General features: G+C 39.4%; 1 protein-coding gene across 7 annotated transcripts in view; it reads right to left on the bottom strand.

Annotated features, from left to right (window-relative positions):
• The window catches only part of ERC2 (ELKS/RAB6-interacting/CAST family member 2), a 1052138-nt gene that overhangs the window by 746632 nt on the left and 282790 nt on the right, over window positions 1-22716 (bottom strand). The gene's annotated exons all lie outside the window — the stretch shown is intronic.

Below are 22716 nucleotides of genomic sequence, written 5' to 3'. Positions count from 1 at the left end.
CTCCTGGCCAAGGATGTGAGTCTAGAAATTCCCTCAAGCAAAATTCAGATCCCAGAAGCAATTATTTCCAATAATATTCCTCACATTCACATCCTTTGTCTTTTGGTAACTGAGCTAACTTTCTGCTGCTTGGGCCACGGTGACTTGAGGAGAATGCCCACCAGATGCAAAGGAGGAACTGCAAAGACCTCAGGCATCACACCAAGAGGGAAGCAATCAGTGGTTGCTGGAACCAGGGGAACCGACAGTCCCAATTCTGCATTCAAAGACATCCCGTTTGCACCTTAAAATCAGACATAGTGGGAGTAATTACACCACCGAAATCTACAAATGCCACACATCGAGTATTTCCCACCCTATTCCTTGTAAGAGCCAGTTTTTAATAAATGTTTACCAACACACCATGGCTGCAGCTTTTATTTTTAAGTTACCATTTAACAGATACTTTACCAGGCACTCTCTGTGAAGTGGCTTCCTCACGCTACCTCACCCTGCTCAGCAACTCCCAGAGGGTTCCCTGAACTTCTCAGAGTTCCTGTCACTCATCTCGCCGCCCCATTTCTCCTCACCTAAACTTCCTTCAGTCCTTCTATTTCCCTTCTTTCCTCACCCCACCTTCACAACCATCTCCTTAAAATCTGACTCGGCTCTCCTGATGAAGCCCTTGCTGGATATTTCAAGAATTAATTTAACAAACCACCTACCTTGTACCAAGCAAACAAAATGACCACTCCCTCGGTGTGCCTTCTGCGCCATAGTCTTGTCTCATGCAAGCTCATCATTTGGTTGAACTAAATGCAAATGCTCATATTTAAATTTATTTTTTTACTTGTAAAACATGGGATGGAGTCATTTTGGAGTCAGTCCATTCTTCTACATGTAAAGCCAAACTTTACAAGTGAAGTTTGTATGTGTACATACTCAGAGATATGTATGAGAAGTCAGCAGGACCCAAGCTCTTTTTTCCTTAATTTTGTTTTCCTTTCTAAGGGACTAGGAGTAGAATTAGTAAAAGAGAACTTGAAGAAATTCTAAAAATTTTATTAAAATATGTGTCTAGCAAAGTATTCCTTCCTACCACTCCATAATCCTCTGTTTATATATGCACCCCTGACACAGAGGAAGGATTGAGCAAAGCCATTTGCTTCAGTGAGGTGGGTGCAATAGGCTACAGCAGTGGTTCTCAACCTTCCTAATGCTGCGGCCCTTTTATACAGTTCCTGTGGGTCACGACCCACAGGTTGAGAACCGCAGTAGAAACCCAGATGGTTAAGCAAGTTCTTTAAAAAATAATAATAATAATAATAATAAGGTAACATCTAACTGGAGATGAGACATACATTTTGCCATCAGCAAAGAATAATAGATAAAGAAGATGCACTTACTCACAATAAATTAGTTCCCATGGAACAATTTCTCCTTTATAACACTAGGAGCATGAACGCTAGGAATTCTCTTTGGAGAATTCCTCCCTGCATCTGGAAGCCTATTATCTGGAAGCCTATTTTCTGGATCACTTTCAGAAAGCACATTTCATTAACATGCTTAGCCACATGAGAAGCAAATGCTGCCATTAACTCAGATTCAAATTGCTAAAAACTTCTTCCAATGCCTAGAATCAAAATTGTCATCAGACTGGTGGTTTGGCCACCATCGTTTTCCACCACTAGACAGCATACCATAGGCCATCTGAGTGGAGCACAGAGTCTCAGCCAGCTGCAACATCCAAAGTCTGAAGTCACCTGCCCTGACAACTACTTGTAATGTCCCCAGGTGAAAACTTCATTTGAATTTTGAAAGCCTCAAGTTACCTTATCCCTAAGTTGCAGTGCATTCTACCAGGGCATAAAAATTACCTGTGTTGGGGATGAAAATCAGTTTCTCTCAATTATGCAAAATGCATTATACATTCTTATAAAGAGCTATGAAAGCAAATTAAAATACCAAAATCTGATTATAATGATTTCATGTTTGTATAAAGTCTCAAGAAATGCTCTAATTGGGTAACTCACATACAATTGCACTGCATTCTGGAACAAAGGGCAGTTGGCAACCATCACAGAAAATTCTGAGCATCTCTAAACTCAAGCTCTTGTTTTTGTTTTCTTTTGTTTGCTCTTTTATTTATTTACTTTTAGTCTTACTCAGGTGTGATTGACAAAATAAATTGCATATATCTAAGGTGTACAACATGATGTTTTGATATACACATGTATACCATGAAATAATTACCATAATCAAGGAAATTCTGTCATTTGAGACAACATAGATGAACCCAGAGAACATTAAGCTAAGTGAAAGAAGCCAGCCACAGGAAGATTAAATAATGCATGGCATCACTTATGAATGAAAGGAGAGGAGCTCATAGAAAGAGAGAGTAAAAGGATACAAACTGTCAGTTATGAGATGAATAAGTTCTGGAGCACGGTGTCTATAGTTAATAATAATATATTATCAGGCAGTCCCCGAGTTACAAGCATCTGACTTATGCACAACTCACACTTCCAAATGGAGGCTACTGTCGTTAAGTCTCCAAGTTGCAAACATCCAACTGACATACTACTCACATTTATGAATGAAGGCTATTACAGGTAATAGGTAAGTATATCTGTTCCAACCTACATACAAATTCAACTTAAGAACAAACTTATAGAACCTATCTTGTTCATAACCCAGAGGCTGCCTGTGTACTTAAAATCTGCTAAGAAAGTAGATATTAAGTGTTCTCGACACATGTTTAAAACATGGTAACTGATGGAACTGATGGAAATAATAAGCTCAGGCTCTTAAGAGGAAAGCTATTAATTGCTTTAGAAAAAATAAAATGCATGGAACAGAATAGAGAACCAAGACAAGCCAATTAAAAACATTCAATGGGGAAAAGATTCCCTATTTAACAAATGGTGCTGGGTGAACTGGCTGGCGACCTCTAGAAGACTGAAACTGGACCCATACCTTTCACCTTTAAGTAAGATAGACTCTCACTGGATTAAAGATTTAAACTTAAGACATGAATCTATAAAAATACTAGAAGAAAGCATAGGGAAAACTCTTGAAGAAATCAGCTTGGGCAAATATTTTTTGAGGAGGACCCCCGGGCAATTGAATCTGCATCAAAAATACACTACTGGGACCTGACGAAACTAAAAAGCTTCTGCACAGCCAAGAACACAGTAAGTAGAGCAAGCAGACAGCCATCAGAATGGGAGAAGATATTTGCAGGTTATGTCTCTGACAAAGGTTTAATAACCAGAATCCACACAGAATTCAAACGTATAAGTAAGGAAAGAATAAGTGATCCCATCGCAGGCTGGGTAAGGGACCCCATCGCAGGCTGGGCAAGGGACTTGAAGAGAAACTTCTCTGAAGAAGACAGGCGCACAGCCTACAGACACATGAAAAAAATGCTCATCATCCTTAACCATCAGAGAAATGCAAATCAAAACTACTTTGAGATATCACCTAATTCCAGTAAGATTAGCCCATATCACAAAATCCCAAAACCAGAGATGTTGGTGCAGATGTGGAAAAAAGGGAACACTTCTACCCTACTGGTGGGAATGCAAATTTTACATTCCTTTTGGAAAGATGTTTGGAGAATACTTAGAGATCTAAAAATAGATCTGCCATTCGATCCTATAATTCCTCTACTAGGTATATATCCAGAAGACCAAAAATCACATTATAACAAAGATATTTGTACCAGAATGTTTATTGCAGCCCAATTCATAATTTCTAAGTCATGGAAAAAACCCAAGTGCCCATGGACTTGTGAATGGATTAATAAATTGTGATATATGTACACCATGGAATATTATGCAGCTGTAAAGAAAGATGGAGACTATAAACTCTTTCATGTTTACATGGATGGAACTGGAAAATATTCTTCTTAGCAAGGTATCCCAAGAATGGAAGAAAAAGTACCCAATGTACTCAGCCCTAATATGAAACTAATTTATAGCTTTCATACAAAGGCTACAGCCCAATCTCAGTACAAGAATATGGGTAAGAGGGCAAGGGAAGAGAAGGGAGGGGGGAAGGGTGGAGGGAGGGTGATTGGTGGGTCCACACCTAGGGTGCATCTTGGAAGGGTGCAGGTGAAGTTTACTAAGTGTAGAGTATAAGGGTTTGAACACAATAATTAAGAAAATGCCATGAAGGCTGTGTTAACCAGTTCAGTGAAAATATTTCAGACTGTATATGGAACCAGCACATTGCACCTCATGATTGCACTATTGTACACAGCTATGATTTAATTAAAAAAGAAAAATTTTTCAAACCGGAAAAAAATAAAATAAAATAAAATACATTTTACAACCACTATCCCTGAAATTATATGTCTTAGGTCCAAAGAATCATGGACCTAAGAAAGTTTAGCCTGTGACCTTTAGGTTAGTCTGTGGCCTTGCCTAAGAAAGCTCTTGGGCAAAGATAAATTGGTATCATACCTGGGCTCATATTTCCTAAAAGACAGTATAGAGGTTTCTATGTGCAGCTGAAACATAAACCTCTTAGGGAAACATTTCTGCCCATTACCAGCTTATCAGAGACCATCAAGAATGGGATAACCCAGTATCTCCTTCTTGATTTGATTAAACTACTATTGCATGCCTGAGAGATGGGCAGTGGCCTAACAGCCTCTGACCTCAAAGTAACTCTGAGAGCTATTTGTGGAAGCTGTAGGAGAATGGATTTTTCTGACCACTTTTGTAATTCTTGACCTCTGGTATTAAATGGTACAATTAAGTCTTACTCATCCTAAATAGGACAAATGGAAGACTTTGTTCTTACTTGAGAAAACCCCGATTATCAAGTTATGGCATACTCTCTAATTGTGTATACTTTTACAGCAAATTTCATGAAAATCTGCATCGAACTTTCTAAATCACTTAATAAAAAATTACCAACTGAAATATTCTAGCTATGATAAAAAGGTACATTCTACTATCCATATCAGGTTTATGACAGATCAGGGATTAAGTAGCCCCTGAATTGTCCCAATTATTTAGTGGCTATCTCTAGAATAGAAACACATTAAAAACAGAAAATACGAAGGTCAAAATGAAACCTTGGAAATAGGAATGATAATACTCATTTACAAGGGACTTAGGAAGACCATTGCAAGTAGAAAAGGAAGGTACTTGGTAAATGCCAACTGAATACTAAGGTCACAGACTAACCTAAAGAACAATCTTATGCAGAGGTCCTAGTGAAAGATAATTTTTCCTTGGGGAAGCAGTCACAATACAACCCTGAGTGTATTAATCAGGTTGCTCTAAGTTCCAGAAGGACAAGGGCTGTTTATCTTGCTCACACCAGAATACCCCATCTGCCAACATGGTACTCAGCATATAGCAGGCTTTCAAAAAAGATTTTGGAGTGGATACACGATTTCATTTTTACTTTTGCTCTGCTAATTCTATGTAAAGTCTCATTTTTATTAAGGGATTTACAAACATTTATAATTAGTTCCCATGAAGTTTTCAACATGACATATACATTTAATTAAATGCATATTTTGAAAACATTGGAAAATCTTCACAGTCACATCAATAAGATGTAACCTTGCCCCTAGTGGAGCCACTGAAGCTCGGCAAAAAAAAAAAAATTATTTTTGAAGAACGGATGGCACGCGCACATGTGTGTGTCTCATTATGAAGCCACGAAGCTGGATTCCAGTTGTCTTTGAATTCTATTTCTTCAAAAGTATTTTCACATAAACTCTTTTAACACTCCATAAAACTGCCCTCTCCTGCAAGACTGCTTGCCTCATGTAGAATATCCACTTCTTTGGACAAGAAGCAAGACCCACCCCTTACTGTTGGCCACTCAGGCATCAATATCTCCTTCGTCGAGGAAATTAGCAAGAAATATGATAACCAGGTTTCATCTAATTTTATTTTTCAGGCCACAGATAACCAAATGCTTGATCAGAGCAAGCAAAAGCCTGTGCTCCATAATTGTGTATGACAATACTTATAATTGCCATGGAAATGTTCCTCATTAAGCCCATCTGCAAAATTCTGTCCCCAAGTCCAGTGTGCTCTCTTAGAAAGAGGGGTATCTTTTTATAATTCAAGTCACTGCAGTACATTGCGTTCTGAACAGGACCCCAATTATTCCAGCATCTGATTAATGTCTGTCCAAACTCTTACCCTGTACGTAACAAGACCCTCTATAACTCAGCTAACCACCTAACAACCCACATCATTAGAGCCCATTATCTTTTATAATGTTGATTCTTGGTATCCAAGGACTGTGGTTCAGACACACTATTTAAAGGCATTAAAATAACAACCACCTTGCCAATTGTGGGCATGATCACCAAAATTGCCATCAGGTCACAAGGCCAGATGAAACAGACGCCAGGATCAAGACTAAAAGGCAGAGGGAACACCCGTTTAAGAAAACAAATCCACTTGTGTCCTAGAAACCACTGGGCAGCACATTCCAGGGATATGGAGAATCAATAGCTGCTAACAGAGATGTTGGTACTCCAAGTTTTTTGCCGGACTCTAATTAGTCAATCTCTTAACTTTTATCTTTTTTCTTTTTTTTTTTTCAGTTTTTGGCCAGGGCTGGGTTTGAACCAGCCACCACCGGCATATGGGGCCAGCGCCCTATTTTATCTTGGACAAGACTTAAAATTTTTAAGTCTCAGACAAGTTTTATCTCCTTTTACCTGGCCATGAGACTTAATCCTACAAAAATCATGTGTGGGGCTTCTTTTAGCAACTGCTACTCACCGATATTATTTCACATTAACCTGTGGCTCTAAGTTTACTATGAAATAGGTATCATTGTTGAGCCCTCTATACTTAGACAATGTTAAGAACATTGCCTGTTCTTATAAAAAATAATTTGTTCTATAAATGGAACAGGGGTCCGAGAATGTTAAGTGACTTTCTTAAAGTCATACAGCCATGGGGGGGGGAGAGGGAGGGACAGAGCCAGGGATTGAACTCAGGTCTCTGACACTAGGATTCGGATTCTTTTTTTTTTTTGTAGGAAAGGTTTTTATTGGCGAGGGAGGGATGCTGCTGAGCAGCACCAAGGAGGAGAGAAAAGAAGAGAGAGAGGAAAGGAGGGTGGGAGAGACTGAGAGAGACGGGTGGGGGGCGAGAGAGCAGGATTCAGATTCTTAACCATGACACTGTACCATCTCCAAAGGTTTGAGGCCTTAGATTTTACACTGGACATTCTCAACTAGTAGTTTACTCTTGGATGAAAACATCTTTCCAAAGACAAAACACCATCTCATAAGTCAATATACTAAGAATTTAAATAAAATCCTAAGCCTTTTAAGATTGACAATTGAACATACCTCCTCTTGGCCAAGGCAATTCCAGAGAAACCTTAAAACTGAATTTCCAGCCATGATGGAATGGAAGATCAGATACGCCTCATTATACCCCCTCCTTTGCTAATATTCATCAGGCTTTCTTCCTTAATAGTTAAACAAAAAACAATCTTGTGATCTGATCCTCCCTTTCTGATGTTTTGGCACTAAAACTGACCAGCATTCTTTCCTGATAAGAGACTGTCAACCATGGAGTGGTTCTAACCAGTCTACAGAAGATATACAGCAAGGGTTCCTGTGTCCTCTGTTTCACCTTTGACATAGGAGGGCAAAAAACTCCACCCTTAGATTAGGCTAAACCTACTTCTAAACATGGACCCCAAGAAGGGACACAAAGCTCAATTGCACATGTACGGCTTTCTCCTTTCACAAATACTGATAACTCTTCCTATGGCTTCTTAAATATGTATATTTGGCCACCTTCATTCATCATAAATTCCTTTTCTTTACTATTTCTTTAAAGTATGTATTTCTAGCCTTTGGCCAGAGGCTCTGGGCCTGTCAGAATGGCCACCTACAGGCTGCACGCTTTATGAGAAATAAAGTTCTCCTTTCCAAATTTATAAACCTTTTCATTTCTTCAGTTGACAATATAAAGAACTCATCATAGAGTCTGACACATACTAAACACCCAAGAAATGTTTAGGTGTATTATCATCATAACATTGTTATGAAGGATAGCAACTATACTTTTAGAATAGATTGATAACTATGATTATGAATTTATTAATTTTGTATACATCATAATAGTTGCTTTCATTTGATAAAAAGAGTAATGCATATATATAAAGATACTGTATATGATTTTCTGAGTACAAAAAAAAATACTTGTAACACATATGTATATGTGGAAATTGTAAAACACATACACATTCCCAGATAAGGAATCCTTTTGAGGTCCCAACTTTTCACTGAATGGTATTCCAGAAAATTCCCCTAGCAATCCTCTTCCTCCCATTTGTGAACAGTGTATCCACAGATAAACAAATTGGATTGTCACATTTTAAAATCTTTAATTAATTTCACCACTTCTAACAGATTTAAGTTCTTGCCTAGGCAGGGATATAAATAGATGCACAACAACTATAAAAATGAGCCTATCAGGCTGTGCGCAATGGCTCATGCTTATAATCCCAGCACTCTGGGAGGCCAAGACAGGTGGATTGCTTGAGCTCATGTGTTCCAGACCAGCCTAAGCAAAAGCAAGACCCTGTCTCTACTAAAACAGAAAAAATGAGACAGGAGGATTACTTGAGCCCATGAGTTGGAGGTTGCTGTGAGCTATGATGCCACAGCACTCTACCCAGGGCAACAGTTTGAGACTCTGTCTCAAAAAAAAAAAAAAGAAATGAGCCTATCACCAAAATATAATAATTTTCACCATATGCCAAAAATAATTTGATTGATAATTAGAATAAAATGATGGAGATAAGCAAAATAAAGAATGGCTTCAAGGAGAGAGGTGAGACATTTAGGATATAAGAAAAAGGATAAGAAAACTATCATTGATTATTGCTCTCCCTGTTAAAAAAAACTCTAATATTTGGGATGGGCATCTTTATGATAATATTACATTTATTTTAATTCAAGAATAGGAATCTTTTTAATAATATTTTCCTTGATTATAAAAGTAGTATGGCTTACTTCTGAAAATAGAAAAAACACAAAATAGTTTAGGAAAGAAATCATTATGCCTCTATCAACACATCATAACTATTAACATCTTCATGTATTTTAATTCAGTCTCTTACCTATGTAATTATTTTTCTAACTACAGATCCTTTTATATTTCTATTATTATTCATAAATCAAAATTGGGATCAAATGATATATAAAGCTTATATTCTGCCTTTTTCATTTAGCACTATATACTGAGGAATTTCCCATTAACTATTTCTCAAAAACTTTATAAGTAATACCCTGTTTCCCCGAAAATAAGACATACTCTGAAAATGAGACCTACTTACAGGAAAGATAAGACGTCCCCTGAAAATAAGACCTAGCGCATCTTTGGGAGCACACCTGAAAATAAGACACTGTCTTATTTTTGGGGAAACAGGGTAGTATTAGAATATTCCATCCCATAAGCGTAAAGGACCTTACATATCATGATTACTATTTATTACCATTTAGAAACATGAACATAAGATTGAAAGAGGATAACTTTTCTCAAGAAGAAAAAGGGTTTTTAAACTACGTTATATTATTTGGTAAAGAATAAACAAAAGGATACATCCCAACCTCCGTACCTTGAGATTAAGAACCTTATCTATCTCATCTGCCATGATATCATTAGGGTCTAGAAGAGTCCCTGGTACAATGAATATTTATTTAAAGGGAAGGGAAAGAGGTGGTTAAGCACTGGAGTCTAGAGGCTACACTTAGAGAGTTTGTACACTCTATAGTCCAGAAAACTCAATTCCCCAATCACCATGAGCTGATGGCTAGATTAAATGGAGATGGAGAAGGCACGCATAATCATGTCTTACTATCTCATACATGGCATTTTTACTAAGTGTAAACTGCTTCCATTTTGCTGTGCAAACTAGCCAGCAACACAGCAAAGTCTTCTGTGGTAATTTGATCTCCAAAATACATGAAGGGTTTATCAGATCCAGACAATGTGGGAATAAACTGACACATCTTCAATCAGATTTTCCAATCAGTCTCTTCTGGGACATAAGCTTGGGCAGGGTAAAATTTCCATGATTCATCCTACCATATCATAAAGATGTCATAGAAATTGCCACAAATGGATCATTAACTGTAGCCAGGAATATTATATTTTTTCTCTCTGACTAAAATGAAGGCGATTCTAAAATTCATAGAGATTCTAAACAAATATTTAAAAATAAGGGGTAGCAGCAATGGCTCACAGCTATAATCATAGCACTTTGGGAGACCAAGGAAGGAGGATCTTTTACAGCCAGGTTTGACACCAGCCTGGGAAACACAGCGAGAACACCGCTACCAAAAAAAATTAAAAATTAGCCTGGTGTGGTGGCTCACATCTGTGGTCCTAGCAACTTGGGAGGCTGAGGCAGGAGCATTACTTGAGTCCAGGAGTTTGAGAGGTTGCAATGAGCTATGATCATGCCATTTGTAGCCCAGCCTGGATGACAGAGGAAGATCCTTTTGGAGGAACAAAAACAAAAAAGAAAATTAAAAAAAAAAAGCAAAAGAAACAAGCAAAGGGCAGATTCAAAGCTCTCCAGCAGGAAAGAAAGTGCCTGGCTAAGCAGGCTGGGAAACTGTAGAAGGGTCACAGCCTTGGGTACCAATCCCCTTAGGAACTCAGGCTCAGAATATGAGGTGCCTGGTGATGACGCTGAGTACCCAAGTCCACTTCTCCCCTTCATCCAGTTTCTATGGAGCAGCCAGGTCGTCCGTCTCTGATCATTCTTCTCCTCTGCTTAAACTTTTCAAAGACACCCCAGTACCCAATGGATCAAGTTCAAGGATCTCAAGGCAGAATTTGAGGCTTTTGCCATCCTGCCCAGCCTCTTTTTACATCACTCCTCTCCCTTTCTCACTGGCTTCAGAGTCTAACTGATTTCAGCTTCTAGAGAGCATCATTAACTAGTACTCTTTCTTGCCTCAGATCTTCACCCCCATTCTGCCTCTCACCTATTTTTTTCTCTCCTCTCTACCTGGTCTACTTCTAGTCTCTGTTAGGTCTCCAATATGACTTGCTCCATCTATCAGATGGTTATGGTCTCCTAATGAACACTGTGCTTCTCCCTTGCTCCATATTCTGGAAATTTCTTTCAAGCTATCCACCTTGACTTTTAAACTGTAAGTTCAACAACAACATAGACCGTATCTGTTAATTCACTGCCTTATTTCCAATGCCTAGCAGAATGTGCCACCCACAGCCAGTGCTCAGTAAATCTTCACTCAATAAGTGAACAAATAAACTCTTATTCCTCTTTTCAAAGGGATTCAGAAGGAAGACCGTTAGGTCTTGCCCCATAGCTGACTCTTAACCATAACAAATGGTGTCAGTAAGCCCAAATGTCATCCTCCTCATTTTTAAACTATAGAAAAGTACCAGCTCCAGGCTTCAGAGATTCCCCAAGTGAGTTGACCATGAAAAAGACAACTGAGGGAGACAAGATGGCTGATTGAAGCCAGCTTTCCACAGAGGCTCCCATCCAGAAGGAGAGTTAAAGGAAAGAAATTTAGCAACTAACCTGGTGGATTTGAGCTGCACCAAGAGAGAAGGTTGAAGAACGAACATCAACCCCGCTGAGGTGAGCTACGACCCCAAGGATACAAACAAAAGGTACGAAATCCATCACCAAGTGGACAGGAGTACCCTCCCCCATGAGAACGGCTCGGAGTGCTCCACAAACAAATGAGCAGAGTTCAAAGGTCCTCCCACTACACTCCACGGGAGAGACCCTCTAAAAACTGGACCTACCTTCCCTACTAGGCTGCCACGGCGTTCTCCTGCCAGGCATAAAACTATATAAAAGTGTATATATTCTCTACCTGCAACTCTGAGGTCCCAGCACTCCCCTCCACTCTCACTCTAAGGTCTGGAGGCCTATCCCTCAGGAGTCCAGATTCCTGGGTGATTTCTCGAGGGGTGTGGACACGGCCTAAACTGCAGCTGGTCAATGCTGACTCTGGGCCACGGGAATGAGGAGAGGATGGTTGGCTGAGAGGGAACCACACCAGAGTGGCAGTGTCCCGAACGCAGAGCAGCAGCCATCTTTTAGCAACAATAGGGCTCACTCCCGGATATTTTGAAGCCAAACCCCCTGTCTCTGTGGGCAACCAGAGGAGGCCGGGCATCTACTCAGGTGGCAACCACCACACAACAGATATGGGATGGAAACACAGGCCCCATGAGTAAAGGGTTTGCCTGAGGCAGTACCAGCCTGGGTAGAGCGTGGGGACTAGAAACACACGTGCACAGCCGGGAAGTTCCTAGTGTGGGGCTGACCCAGAGGACCGCTTTACTGAGCCTAAGACACACCCAGCCCTCAGGGGATCATCGGCCTATAGGCAAAGGAAGACAGTAGGCTAGAACTGACAGGCAACCAAATACAAACCTGCAGGAGCAAAGAAAGGGCCTAAGGCGGAGGCTCTGGGAACTCAAAACAGCTTCTCTTCTGCAAGGGAATTTAGCAGGGACAGAAACAAATTCCCACAAAGTTGTTCCATTCTGTTCTATCAGTAACATCAATCAGGGGCGGGCTGGAACTGAGTGAACACCCCCCAGCCTCCATCAAGCGCCCGAGGTTGTCAGGCCTTACCTCCCCCTGCTAGACAGAGGCAGAGTGCAGTGGCCTGGCTGAGCAGAAATAGTTTCCTTGTGATTCAGGCAGATGCAAACCCCTAGAGTATCTATTCACTACAGGCAACTGGGTCAAAGCCCTGCGGGACTATCAGTGACTGGGTGTGAGAGAGGTGCAAGGTGGAGAAGGAGGCATCAACCTTCCCAGACTGATCTATTTGCTGGGTGGGTCCTCCTGACTCCACGGAGCACTGGAGCAAGCCATATCTGAGTAATCACCAGACCCCTGCGATTCAGTAGCCAGAAACCTTTTAAACTCTCCCACCTGAGACAGGTGCTGACTGAGACAATTGATTTGGACCTTTTGAACTGAGTCAATCACCTGAGGACTATTCAGGTGGTACCCTGGGTGTGTGGTTGTAGGAAGGTTTGATTTTCCTTTTCCAATTATTGCCTGTGGGGGGCAGGATGACTTAATTACTGGTATTTCTCCACAACTGAGACATCAACCCAGAGTAACTGTTTCACTAGGGTCGGACAGAGAACAGCTGAAAACAAGACAGAACCACTAAGCCCCACCACACCAAACAGGTCCCCAGTTCTCAGGCCATAGCACTGTACGGGTCCTCAACAAAGCTCCAGGGGAAAAATCAAACGGTGTAAAACAATCATGGGGTGGAATCAGTGGAAAAACTCTGGTAACATGAATAACCAGAATAGATCAACCTCCCCCCCACCACCCAGGGAAAGATACGGCAAATGGAAGATGTAACTGAAGATCCCATTCATAAACAGCTGGCCGAGATGTCAGAAATCAAATTCAGAATTTAGAATCCAAACAAGATTAATAAAATGGAGGAAAATTTGGAATTAGAAATTCGAGCAGCAATTCAAAAGTCGGAATTAGAAATTCAAGGAGAAATTCAAAAGTTGTCTCAAGAATCTGACGAATTCAAAGACAAAACCACCAAAGATTTTGAAGCACTGAAACAAGAATTTGCAGCCCTCAAAGATCTGAAAAATACAATAGAATCCCTCAGTAACAGAGTGGAGCAAGCAGAAGAAAGGATTTCTGACATTGAAGACAAAGCCTTTGAATGCTCCCAAAGCCTCAAAGAGGAAGAGAAATGGAAAGCAAAAATGGATCTTCTCTCAGAGAGCTCTGGGATAATTCGAAGAAGGTTAATATCCACCTCATTGGAATCCCTGAAACTGATGAAGTGGCCTCGCTAGGCACAGAGGCCCTTCTCCACGAAATTATGAAAGCGAATTTTCCAGACATGCCTAGAGATTCTGAAAGTCAGATAGCAGACAGCTTCAGAACCCCAGTATGACTCAAACCCAATGAGACATCCCCCAGGCATATCATAATTAACTTCACTAAAGTTAATATGAAGGAGAAAATCCTCAAAGCTGCCAGGAGAAAGAAAACCATTACCTTCAAAGGCAAGAATATTAGAATAACTGCAGATCTCTCTGCTGAAACATTTCAAGCCAGGAGAGGGTGGTCATCGACTTTTAATCTCCTAAAGCAAAATAACTTTCAACCCCAAATCCTGTATCCAGCTAAACTGAGTTTCATTTATGATGGAGAAATTAAATACTTTAATGACATTCATATGTTGAAGAAATTTGCCATAACCAAACCAGCTCTTCAGGATATTCTCAGACCTATCCTCCATAATGACCAGCCCAATCCTCTACCACAAAAGTAAACTCACTCAGATAGTTTGGATCAAACTCCAACTTCCACAGTGGTGAAAGGATTAAAAATGTCCACTGGACGTTCGAAAAACTCAATACCCCAAATTTTATCAGACTTATCAGTATTCTCCATTAATATGAAAGGCTTAAACTGTCCTCTAAGGAGGCACAGGTTAGCTGACTGGATATAAAAACTCAGGCCAGATATGTGCTGCATACAGGAGTCACATCTTACCTTAAAAGACAAATATATCAGGGTGAAAGGATGGTCATCCATATTTCAGGCAAATGGTAATCAGAAAAAAGCAGGTGTTGCAATTTTATTTGCAGATATAATAGCCTTTAAAACAACAAAAGTAAGGAAGGATAAGAATGGTCACTTCATATTTGTTAAGGGTAATACTCAATATGATGAGATTTCAATTATTAATATCTATGCACCCAACCAGAATGCACATCAATTTATAAGAGAAACTCTAACAGACATGAGCAACTTGATTTCCTCCAGCTCCATAATAGTTGGAGATTTCAACACTCCTTTGGCAGAGTTGGATTGATCCTCCAATAAGAAGCTGAGCAAAGAAATTTTAGATTTAAACCTAACCATCCAACATGTGTATTTACCAGACATCTATAGAACATTCCATCCCAGCAAAACTGAATACACATACTTCTCATCAGCCCACGAAGCATACTCCAAAATCGATCACATCTTAGGTCACAAGCCTAACCTCAGTAAATTTAAAGGAATAGAAATTATTCCTTGCATCTTCTGAGACCACTATGGAATAAAAGTTGAGCTCAAACAACAGGAATCTGCATACTCATAAAAAAACATGGAAGTTAAATAACCTTATGCTGAATGATAGCTGGGTCAGAGATGAGATTAAGAAGGAAATTGCCAAATTTCTGGAACAAAATGGCAATGAAGACACTAATTATCACAACCTCTGAGATACTGCAAAGGCAGTCCTAAGAGGGAAATTTATAGCACCGCAAGCCCTCCTCAAGAGAACGGAAACCAAGGAAGTTAACAACTTAATGGGACATCTCAAGCTACTGGAAAAGGAAGAACATTCCAACCTCAAACCCAGTAAAAGAAAACAAATAACCAAAATTAGAGCAGAATTAAATGAAATTGAAAACAAAAGAATGATACAACAGATCAATAAATCAAAAAGGTGGTTTTTTGAAAACGTCAATAAAATAGATAAACCTTTGTTTAACCTAACCAGGAAAAAAAAGAGTAAAATCTCTAATCTCATCAATCAGAAACAACAAAGACAAAATAACAACAGACTCCTCAGAAATTCAAAAAATCCTTAATGAATGCTATAAGAAACTTTATTCTCAGAAATATGAAAATCTGAAGGAAATCAACCAATACTGAGAAGCACATTACCTTCCAAGACTTAGCCAGAATCAAGTGGAAATGTTGAACAGGCCCATGTCAAGCTCTGAAATAGCATCAACCATACAAAATCTCGCTAGAAAGAAAAGCCCAGGACCAGATGGCTTCACGTCAGAATTCTACCAAACCTTTAAAGAGGAATTAGTACCTATACTACTCAACCTGTTCCAAAATGTAGAAAAAGAAGACTATCCAACACGTTCTATGAAGCAAACATCACCCTGATCCCCAAACCAAGAAAAGACCCAACAAGAAAAGAAAATTATAGACCAATATCACTAATGAACATAGATGCAAAAATATTCAACAAGATCCTAACAGAATCCAGCAACACATCAAACAAATTATACATCATGACCAAGTCAGTTTTATCCCAGGGTCTCATGGCTGGTTCAATATATGTAAATCTATAAGTATAATTCAGCATATAAACAAATTAAAAACCAAAGACCATATGATTCTCTCAATTGATGCAGAAAAAGCTTTTGATAATATACAGCACCCCTTCATGATCAGAACACTTAAGAAAATTGGTATAGAAGGGACATCTCTTAAACTGATAGAGGCCATCTACAGCAAACCCACAGCCAATATCGTATTCAATGGAGTTAAACTGAAATCGTTTCCACTCAGATCAGGAACGAGGCCAGGCTGCCCATTGTCTCCACTGTTCTTTAACATTGTAATGGAAGTTTTAGCCACTGCAATTAGGGAAGAAAAGGTGAACAAGGGTATCCATATAGAGTCAGAAGAGATCAAACTTTCGCTCTTCGCAGATGATATGACTGTATATCTGGAAAACACTAGGGATTCTACTACAAAACCCTTAGAAGTGATCAAGGAATACAGCAGCGTCTCTTTTGATGTTACAAAATCAACATTCATAAATTGGTAGCCTTTATATATACCAACAATAGTCAAGCTGAAAAAACAGTTAAGGACTCTATTCCATTCACAGTAGTGCCAAAGAAGATGAAATATTTGGGAGTTTATCTAACAAAGGACGTGAAAGATCTCTATAAAGAGAACTATGAAACTCTAAGAAAAGAAATAGCTGAAAATGTTAACAAATGGAAAAACATACCATGCTCATGGCTGGGAAGAATCAACATTGTTAAAATGTCCATACTACCCAAAGCAATATATAATTTTAATGCAATCCATATTAAAGCTCTACTGTCATACTTTAAAGATCATGAAAGAATAATACTTCGTTTTATATAAAATCAGAAATAACTTCGAATAGCCAAGACATTACTCAGAAATAAAAACAAAGCAGGAGGAATCATGCTACCAGACCTCATACTATACTATAAATCAATAATGATCAAAACAGCATGGTACTGGCAAAAAAACAGAGAAGTAGAGGTCTGGAACAGAATAGAGAACCAAGAGATGAATCCAGCTACTTAACGTTATTTGATCTTTGACAAGCCAATTAAAAACATTCAGTGGGGAAAAGATTCCCTATTTAACAAATGGTGGTGGGTGAACTGGCTGGCAACCAGTAGAAGACTGAAACTGGACCCACACCTTTCACCATTAACTAAGATAGACTCTCACTAGATTAAAGATTTAAACTTAAGACATGAAACTATAAAAATACTAGAAGAGAGCACAGGGAAAACCCTTGAAGAAATCGGTCTGGGTGAGTATTTTATGAGGAGGACCCTCCCTGGGCAATTGAAGCAGCTTCAAAAATTGCTACTACTGGGACCTGATCAAACTAAAAAGCTTCTGCACAGCCAAGAACATAGTAAGTAAAGCAAGGAAACAGCCCTCAGAATGGGAGAAGGTATTTGCAGGTTATGTCTCCGACAAAGGTTTAATAACTAGAATCTGCAGAGAACTCAAACGTATAAGCAAGAAAAGAACAAGTGATCCCATTGCAGGCTGGGCAAGAGACTTGAAGAGAAACTTCTCTGAAGAAGATAGGTGCATGGCCGATAGGTGCACGGCCTACAGACATATGAAAAAATGCTCATCATCCTTAATCATCAGAGAAATGCAAATCAAAACTACTTTGAGATACCATCTAACTCCAGTGAGACTAGCCTATATCACAAAATCCCAAGACCAGAGATGTTGGCACGGATGTGGAGAAAAGGGAACACTTCTACACTACTGGTAGGAATGCAAATTAATACATTCCTTTTGGAAAGATGTTTGGAGAACACTTGGAGATCTAAAAATAGATCTGCCATTCAATCCTATAATTCCTCTTCTAGGCATATACCCAGAAGACCAAAAATCACATCATAACAAAGATATTTGTACCAGAATGTTTATTGCAGCCCAGTTCATAATTGCTAAGTCATGGAAAAAGCCCAAGTGCCCATCGATCCACGAATGGATTAATAAATTGTGGTATATGTATACCATGGAATATTATGCAGCCTTAAAGAAAGATGGAGACTTTACCTCTTTCATGTTTACATGGATGGAGCTGGAACATATTCTTCTTAGTAAAGTATCTCAAGAATGGAAGAAAAAGTACCCAATGTACTCAGCCCTACTATGAAACTAATTTATGGCTTTCACATGAAAGCTATAACCCAGTTACAACCTAAGAATAGGGGGAAGGGGGAAAGGGAGGGGAGGGAGGCTGGAGGTGTGCGGAGGGAGGGTGATTGGTGAGATTACACCTACGGTGCATCTTACAAGGGTACATGTGAAACTTAGTAAATGTAGAATGTAAATGTCTTAACACAATAACTAAGAAAGTGCCAGGAAGGCTATGTTAACCAGTGTGATGAAAATGTGTCAAACAGTCTATAAAACCAGTGTATGGTGCCCCATGATCGCATTAATGTACACAGCTATGATTTAATAAAAAAATAAAAAGAAAATAAAAAAAAAGAAAAAGACAACTGAAATGTTCATAAAATCACGGCATTTCAGCCCCTTTAAGCAGAGGAGCATTGCTCTGTGCAGTTGAAAGGAGCACATTTCCCCTCTTACTTCATCCTTGACAACGGACTACAGTAGAAATATATTTGTCAGACACAAACAAACCCCAAGCACAAACCTTAAAAGTACTTTTACGATCAACAGACATTTTCCCAGTATCATTCATGGGACATATGTAAACACGTATTGTAGTACAATAAATTGGAAGTAAAATTCCTGATCTTATTTCTTCCTCCAAATTAACTGACAATAGTTCTCTTTTGTGCAAGAGTGAACTACCTGGGGGCTGATGAATCAGACATATAAGAAGAGAACTTGGCAAGGGATTCTAGTCAGTTGCTATGGAGATGTGCATTTGTGTTTCCTTTAATAAAAGTTATTATCCATGGGAAAAACAATTTGTTGAGCCTATCTAATTGAAAAGAAGAGAACATGCCAAAAATGACACGCTTTAATATTTATGACTCAAAATCTGTTTTTAAGCCTAGAAAATGCACGTAATAGGAATAAACTATTTTTTTACATAATTTAATTATTATCTGATGGCATATTCCTAAGGGAATCCACATAGGTGTGCACTGGACTAAATACTACATTTATACTTTAAAATGAATATAATGCATCCACATTGTAGGTGTGGGCTTTTACTTTGGCCTGAAGTTACACCATCAGGTATTCCCTAGTACATTCCACAAATGAAGACTCAAAATTAAATTAAGCTCAGTAAACTGTCAAAGCCAAAAATCTCCATGAAATGCAGAAATCTTGGATAAACCTCTGCGCCTTTTCAGTAAATGTTGTTTTTGTTTATGTCTCATCTTTCAGATTTGCATGGTATAAAAACTAACATCCACACGAAAATTACTTGACCAACTACATTCATGCACGATATGCAATTAACATTTACTAGAGGACAACCTGTATCCGTATCTGAACATAACAATATGACGAGACTGGTATGTAGACCGACACTTTAATCTTTATAGCAGCTCTACAGATTCCATGTTCCTAGCTCCGTTTTATAGAAGTTGAAATCTAGACTCTAAAACTTAACCCCATACAATCTCAACAGGGATGATTTAATCACGAAGGGCTATAAATTGGTTCTTGGAGCATGAAAAAACCATAGATACTACAATGGTTTGGCCCTCCAAGGCTAAACTCTACTCCATAAAATCTTATTCTCAGTATTTAATTTTTCTCATTAGGAAGAATTCAAATTTAATTTTTCGTCTCCGATGGGGCAATAATGAAAAAAGATCCGTCAACACTGACCTAACCTCTTGCCATCGACGAAGCCATTCATAAATTTATTAAGGAGACATTTAGGGAACGTCTGTGGGAAGGCACTGTGGTGGCAGGGGCTAAGTATACAGTGGTGAACAAAACAGACATGCACCCTGAAGGCCCACAGCTTCTAGCCCTGACAGGGATACAAATGTAAACCAAATAACCACGCAGGTAAAGATGCCATTACAAATCACGAAAACAGCTCTGCCAGAATCACAGGTTGTTGAGAGGTGAGAAACTGCCACTTTAGGATGAGACTTGAAGGACGAGAAAGCTCAAGTGAGGCAAAAAGTGCAGCAAGGAAGAGTGCTGGGCTCAGGGAACCTGCCGGAAAGACCACAACGCCTTGAAAACCCAGGAGGCATGCGAGTTGTTGCTCCCTGACTTCAGGGAGGTTATCACTTCATCGGCTTAGCAGCCAAAGACTGTAAGCTCCAGGTTCAAATCACAGCTTTCCTGTTGCTTTTTTCTTCTTTTTTCTTCTTTCCAAGCCTCCATTTTGGTAATTGTAAAATAAGGATAACATTGCCCACAGATGGCTATTACAAGGCTTACGATGAAAATTATGGAAGGTGCCTTGTATATGGTAAAAACACTTTTAAAAAGGTTGTCTGTGGTTGCTCATAAAAAACAAAAAGCAGATTCCTCTGGAAGATGCAATGAACAAAACTGGGTCTGGCCTCCATTCACATTGCCAGTAAACTACCTTCTGTTTATTCCCTGTGACATCTCCAGGATGTCCAGCCTCTCTGGCCTTTTGCTTATCTGTGGCATTGCATATTATGAAAAGTATCAGAGGCCTTTTTTTACACTCATCAGCTGCTGTTAGTATTTTTGTATTTAATGTGCAGCCCAAGACAACTTTTATTCTTCCCTTATGTAGCAGAAAAGAAAGCAGGTTGGACACCTCTGTCTGTGATTAAGGGAATGTAGGCAGATCAGACCAGCAGCACACCCAGGGACTTTCTAATTGTGGTCATTTGCATACATTATAATTCTGCACTATCCCCAGGCTTTGTTATATTACGCTATTGTGCATTTCTGAAAAGATTTTCCCACATTCTAATTCCATGAAATGCTCTATGAAAGACGGCTTACTTGGACAAATGGTTTTGGAAACACTGCCTACTATATGGGTCCTCCAGAGTTTGGGCTGCAAGCCAAAAATTGGCAAGTGAGGCAGAAATATACTGATAGGTTATGGGGCAGCTCACGGATCACTGCGAGGGACAGAGAAACAGGCTGAGACCCCTCACAGCTAGAATCACAACCCAAAGCCCTCACCACAGAACTGTTTCATCACTCAGGACCTCTGCTGCAGCTGGCCTGCCTAACCCAACCATCAGGCATAGACAACTGGATGTTGCCACTAGCTCCACTGCAATAGCCTCTGGAGCCTGTGTCCTTCAGACATCGCCCTCACCACAGCGAGTGTCACTAGCTGCTATTCAACTTCCTGGGCTAAAGCATCTGGTTGGCAGAGCCAGTGTCACCTGCTCAGTGGATGGCTGCATGGGAACTTGGAAAGTAAGAAGTGGTATTTTCCATTTCTTTGGTGGGAGTCAGGTTCTGCTTCCTACAAGACTCTTAAAATAAAGAACTCCCTCCACCAACCAACCATAGAAAGGAAGTTCTGATACTGAGAGGAAAACAAAAAGATGAGCATCCAATACATCCATGTCCACATGCTTTAACCAGGTGCTCATCAATAAATATAATTGAGCATGTGCTCTTAATATATGCACATGTATTTATAAATTAAATCTATGTAATATCCTAACACTATAATAGATGAAGCAGCCTAACAGAAATCACACATAAACATCTATTAGAAACATACTGAAGTAAAGAATTTCAAACTTCATAATTTGATAATTCAGTAGCTGTTACTAAGATTCTCCTTCTCTTCCTCTGCTCTTTGTCAGGCTAACATTAGGCACTGACTAAGCATTAGCAAGCGAGTGTCAATACTGCAGAAGCCGCCCACTTCTGCCAAACTGGGAACTGGATTCAAACAGTGTTATTCTGTTAGCTTTGGTTACAGAAGTTAAGAGATGTTATTTCAGAGTTGACAAAAGTCATCAGTTCATCACAAAAAAAAAAAAAAAACAAAACAGAAAGAAAGGTTTATTTAGTTTATTTACATAGTATTCCCTGGGTGACACTCACAGATGCTTTACATAGAGTTCCACACAGCTGTTTTGCAACCTCCTATAGAGAAGAAAACTAAGGCCATACAGGTTATGGACTTGCCCAAAGCCACATTCAATTCCAAAGCATATTACCTTCCTCTATGGGAACATCCTGTCATTTTTGTACAAAATATAAGAACCATTTCAAAATTCTGAAACAGGCTTGGTGCCTGCAGCACAATGATTACAGTGCCAGCCAAATGCACAAAAGCTGGCGGGTTCAAGCCCAGCCCAGGCCAGCTAAACAATAATGACAACTGCAACAAGAAAACAGCTGGGCATTGCAGTGAGCACCTGTAGTCCCATCTACTTGGGAGGCTGAGGCAAGAGAATCGCTTAAGCCCAAGAGTTGGAGGTTGCTGTGAGCTGTGAAGTTACAGCACTCTACAGAGGGTGACATAGTGAGACTCGGTCTCAAAAAAAAAGAAAAAAATTCTGAAACAATCTATCCAATAGCACAATGAGAAACTCTGTCATCTTCTAATCAAAAAATAAAAATTAAGAACATAAAAAGTTGATTCAGATAATTCACTTATGTGTAATAAGAGATGTTATTTTAGTCAGGTACTATCAAGAGTATATTAAAATGCTTTTAATGCAATGT

The sequence above is a fragment of the Nycticebus coucang genome, chromosome 8 (genome assembly GCF_027406575.1).
Source record: "Nycticebus coucang isolate mNycCou1 chromosome 8, mNycCou1.pri, whole genome shotgun sequence".
NCBI classification, from domain to species: domain Eukaryota; kingdom Metazoa; phylum Chordata; class Mammalia; order Primates; family Lorisidae; genus Nycticebus; species Nycticebus coucang.
This window is presented reverse-complemented; position numbering and strand designations above follow the sequence as displayed.